We start from the raw sequence: 6,000 nt of genomic DNA on the forward strand, positions 1-6,000 counted from the left end.
CTTACACAGAATAGGCCAAACCTGTCCTGCACTTCATTGTATGTTATGAACTCAGCTCTGCCGGTTTAGACTCTGAGCAGTCCGTAGGCTCTGTTTGAACGCTTTACACAAGTATAAAGACGAGAGAGCTCTTTGAGTTGGCCTAGGCCTGCCCGCCTGTGTCTGGGGAAGGCCCCGGAGGACTAGTAGGCGCGTGGCTAGCTTTATGCAGTATTCATGGGATGTAAAGAATGGCCCGTCTTAGAGAGAAAAAAAAGAAAAAGAAAGAGAGGGAGAGTAAGAGAGAAAAATGGAGCCATTATTCCAGGCCTCTAACGGGAGCTGCTTGTTTTTGCAGCACAAGCAGGGGAGCTTGAATCTTAGTATGTACAGAGGAAGCTAAGTGTGTGTGTACGTCCAGATGTGTATACACAAGGGCTCATTATACTGGGAACTGCAGCATTTACATTATATGTATACAGAAGTGTGTGAGCGAATACTCACGAGAACTGCCGTGCTAAACTTAAGATGGAGCTGCTGCCTGAATATACTGTAAAAGGCAGAGACACAGTTTCTAATCAGAAATCATTATGAGGGAAACTGACTGCAGTCATCTGCTAAACATTAGTGTGGGGCCAAACTGGTCAAAAGTCATTGAAAATAGGACAAGGATCACCATTTATGGGCGAAGTTGGTTTGATATTTATTTGGTACCACAGGTTTAATTTTTAGTGAAACATTTTGGTTTTTAGTCAAACAAAATGTCTCCACAAAGATGGCAATATCCAAAACCCTTGTCCTTGTGGAGAAATTCTTTGGTCCCCATGAGGAAAACAGCTTATAAATCATGCTAAGTGATGTTTTTACAGTATAAAAATAATTATGTCTATGGAAAGTCCCCATAAAACATGAAACCACAACTCTGTGTGTTTGTGTGTGTGTGTGTGTGTGTGTGTGTGTGTGTGTGTGTGTGTGTGTGTGTGTGTGTGTGTGTGTGTGTGTGTGTGTGTGTGTGTGTGTGTGTGTGTGTGTGTGTGTGTGTGCGCGCACACATATATCTTGACTCCTGCGCTTCTAGCAACAAGCCCAGTAAAACTGATCATAAGCATGGGGATTTTAAGATCTGATAATTCTTAAACCATAACAATCTCCATCAACAAACACAACAGTAATAATGAAATCAATGACTATTTACTTATTTTGTGTTGAAATGGAAATGATATACCAAAAATAATACAGTAATTATTTATTTTTACTTACCTACAATCTGAAACCCTAATGATATTCCCCTGGCACGCACACTCACACCTATTTTCTTGAAACATCAGCTGTGCCAACTTTTTTTGCATGAGCAGTTTCAGGTAAAATGGGCCAGTTCTTCAGGTAAAATGGGCCAGGCAAACTCCAAAGGGAAATAGTAGGCTAATTTATCCTCAATTTTAATTTTAAAACACAATTGCTTATACAGCCACATGACATTTAAACTGCATTAAACAAACATATTCATATGCGCCATTAAAAAAACATTTTGGGTGCAAACCAACATAATGTGCAATTAAAAAAGTCAATTTTGGAACAGCATCAGTAAACTGATGTCAGTGATGTGTACGTGTGTGTGTGTGTGTGTGTGTGTGTGTGTGTGTGTGTGTGTGTGTGTGTGTGTGTGTGAGGGTGTGTGTGTGTGTTAGGGTGTGCGTGTGCGCGCACACACACACACACACATACGTCTGGTTCGCTATCTTTGTGGGGAGTCTCCATAGGCATAATGGTTTTTATACTGTACAAACTGTATAATGGTTTTTATACTGTACAAACTGTATATTCTGTCCCCTTACACTAATCTTGCCCCTAAACCTGCCCATCACAGAAAACTTTATGCATTATTACATTTTCAAAATTCAAAGTTTAGTATATTTATTAAACCATTTCCCTCGTGGGACTGCTGGCTGGTCCACACAGTGTAGGTGATCTAAGGGTTTACTATCCTTGTGGGGGCATTTGGTCCCCGCAATGTAATATAAACAAAGGCGCGCACGCACGCACACACACACACACACACACACACACACACACACACACACACACACACACACACACACACACACACACACACACACACACACACACACACACACACACACACACACGCCCATTTTAGCTGAAACCATGTGGCCCATTTTACCTGAGTGGGTTAAGGTAAATCGGGCCACCAAGAAAAACATCACTTTTTCAAAAAATATGTTCATATACCAAACTAACAACATTATTTCTGATTGATGCCATCAAGACAGATATTATGCATATTTGTTTATGTGCATGTTTTTTTTTTATAGATTTATCAACCTTATAATAGTTAAGTTTGCATCTTTCATGCATCTTTCTGTTGTAGTCTTGATTTGAATGATTCCCCCGCCAACCATATCAACCATAAACTAATCAAATTACCTGTTACTTGTCAAGCACAGTTATGACAACAGTTTGAAATCCTTTGCAGTCATTGGCTCTAAATTCCAGAGGAGCTGAGACCCCCAAAACTTAAATTGCCCATTTTAGCTGATGGCCCATTTTACCCGATATCACCCTACAAAAAATATGATTACAAAGACAAAAAACACAGGGAGGGAAAGTTGTTTATGTCCAAGGAAGTCTGTAATACCTGGAGAGAGATAACCATTAGCACTCCCTTTCATCTCAAAGACAGCTGCCTGGTTGGCTCAGGATCCATTGATCAGGATCCATGAAGACTGGAAGAAATTTTTTTTGATCCAGTCACCTGAACTGTATTCCATGTGAATAATAAATCTGAAGCAATAGGGAACTTAAAGTAAAATAAAAATCATGTTCGTCAAAGGCAATGGACAAGGGAAATAAGTCCTTGTTATATTTGTAAGACAAATAAAAAAAAAAAAAAATAAAAAAAATATTTTCTTTAAATAAAATTAAACAAAATTAAATAAAATTAAACAAATGGATGTAAATGGGAAAAATGAATTCAGATGGTGTAGTTACAACATTTACCAGCAGGGGCAAACAGGGACATAACCAGCCAACCCTTTGTTTGTGTTGACTATAAACACACAGTCTGGTCCAGTTTACAGCTTATTCTGGCTGAGAATCACCTAGTTACACAAGAAAGTTTGTCTGATTACAGTGCATTTTGTTTGTGTGTATCATTTAGGGATAAATTAATCTGAAATAGTCAAAGCCAATGATAGACTGCCATGGAAATAAAATAAAGTTATTTATTCACACATGATATCCTATTTATTACTGGAGTACAGATTTAGCTTTTCGTATGTGAATAAGTGTAGATACCTTCGCTTTTTTTATCATGAAATCTGGGATATAGGAACAAAGACATTTCCTTAGAAAAAAATGAAATAACTGCAGAAATAACAAATATCAAAGGCAGTGCAACAGCAAAAAAAAAAAAATAATAATTAAAAATTAATTTTTAGGTTAGTTGCATTCATGGTGCATGATTTGTTGGCTAAAATTGGAATAAGATCCAGCTCTGGGAGTAATGCGAGCTTCCAGACGTCCTTACGGGACATGTTACATGCTCGGACAATTAACTGGTTCTTTATTAGGTTGTGAATTAGCATGTGCTATTAAGAGTTCAGATAGTAGAGTTGTGTATGTAACTTTAACTAAGTTTATAGTTGTGCTGTTTTTGAGCTGTTTAACGCTAACACTGCTTTTGCTCTGAATCATTCTCAGGTGGCTAATTAAAATGCTGAAATGTCAGTGTGTTTACTGTAAGGTGCCCTAAAACCCACAACGTGAAATGTTAGCTAAAAAAAGCTTATTGTGTGAAAAATATCTGAACTCTCCAATTACTGTTAGCTTACTGTACAAAAACGCTCACTGATATGAAGTTGTAATGCGTATGACAGCTGAAGGTAGGAAGTCCAGCCTTTCGGCTAAAAGAGCCAATATCAATGTCAGGAAGGCCTTTTTTCAATTATAGGCTACCCTTTAGGCACATTCATCACAATATTTTTAGTCAGTTAATTGAATTATTATTATTATACAAATAATATTTCACAGGAACAGCGGCATTATTTTCTGGTATGTTATTGTACTATTTCTCAGCTTCACACACAACTGAATGTTTACATTGTGCATTTATTCTGAATAAGACGATATAAGAATTAAGTTGTTTACAAAGGTTTTGAATTTATTTACATAGGTTGTTTATTCAACTTTTTCGTCAAATTCCCCATTTACTCTCATGCCACGGTCTAATTAATGACTGCATATAAAGAATGTAAAGAACTTGCCGTGAAGTGCTTTGACTGCCATATGCTGCCAGTTGCTCACCAACTAAATAGAGAGTTATAGCCCGATTAAAGTGTCTACACGTATTAAATAATATGACAAAATTCGAAAAATGTTTCACATGCCTTACTTACAGCAATTTTCTTATCCCAAAAAAATGGTCTGTGGTCATATCACTGCCGTCTGTAAACACAGCCACCGTCTGATCTTTAATCACATAATTGACACCACGTGTGGCAGAATTCAGGTGTAGAATCGCGGCACCTCACCGGACCAGATATAAATCATCCGTGATTACTGTAGCGAGCACTCGCCCTCACCAGCCAAGTAGCCTCTGGCTCTATATATGGAGATCTATTTATAACCCCCTGTGTCACTACCGCTCCTCTTTGCTGTTTTGCAATGCACTGCAAATCTCCTTCGTCTCTGTTCTTGTTTTGCTCACCAACTCATCTGTTCTCTGCCGTCGCTTACTACCCACCTCCATTCATCCAACCTCTCGCACGTGTGAACCAAAACAGCACTTCTGTCACTCCCAATGTAAATTCCAAGGCCAGAACAAAGGATTATGTTGTGGAAATTTACAGGTGGAGTTGAGAACATCTGATAAGTGTTTTAGTTTTTTTGTTTTTTTTGTTTAGTTCCTTTATCGTCCATAGTTGATGTGCCACCTTAAAATGACATAGGCCTAACAGTTGATGTAATTGCAGAAAGTGCTTGTGGACTGAATCCTGTTCATACATTGCACAGTATATGCAACAGTACATTATCTGATCAAAATGTACTGGTTGATAATGTTTGTAATTTTCAAATGTATTTAACATTAATATTAAAATATTAATTAAATTAAAATTAAAATATTAACATTAATATTACACTATGTAACTTTGGTCCTCTGGCGGTTAAAAAACAAAACTGCATGCATTTTGCAGAAGAACATTGTTTTGGTTGGGCTTCGGCTCTGTGGAAAAGCCAAGATAAAGCTGATTCTTGTTTTATTATGAAGTCTCTCGTGTTCTCCTTTTTCCAGCAGACTCTTGTTCGACATTTTTTTAAAAACGGTGATTCCCTGAGGTTTGAGATTTAGCGGCTCCATGTTAACCTTTTTCGCTTTTTATTTACTTGTACACTAATAAAATAAATGTTTAACCTCTCTGTCTCCTTGCAGTTCTCTTACGAGAGTATCTCTCGTACTGCGTAATATCTTACGCTATGGGGAAAACCTCTTTTCCACGAGATATTGAAGCCAAAAATTATCCTTAATTTTGAATTAATGTAAAACGCTGTGCGGCAGCATGCAGACATAGGCAAGACGGCTCGTGTGCCTATTGGCTGCCCTGTGGCAACAGCAGCTGCCTATCGAGAGAGGCCCTGCGTGACGTGATACCCAAACGGGCCAGCATCAAAACCGCGGCGCGGCTAGCTTTCTTTACGTTATAAGAAAGCTACCCCGCCCCCCGTGGACATGCGTCACCGGCGGAAAGAGTGTGTTTTGGTCCCGCCGAGGCCGGACCAATCTCCATTTCTCAAACATTTCTCAGCTCCTCGTAGTCTGAGCGGCTGAAAATGTCAATATTGCGGCAATGAGCCTGTTGTATAACACGCACGCCTGCAAACAAACGCCGAAACACACAAAACTCTGATGACGCTCTCAACCCGTGGGCACGCGTCACCGGCGAAATGAGGAAAGAGTGTGTTTTTGTCCCGCCGAGGCCGGACCAATCTCCATTTTTTCAAACA

This window comes from Siphateles boraxobius, unplaced genomic scaffold (genome assembly GCF_051911475.1).
Source record: "Siphateles boraxobius isolate OS27281-9 unplaced genomic scaffold, OSU_SipBor_1 130, whole genome shotgun sequence".
In the NCBI taxonomy this organism is placed as follows: Eukaryota; Metazoa; Chordata; class Actinopteri; order Cypriniformes; family Leuciscidae; genus Siphateles; species Siphateles boraxobius.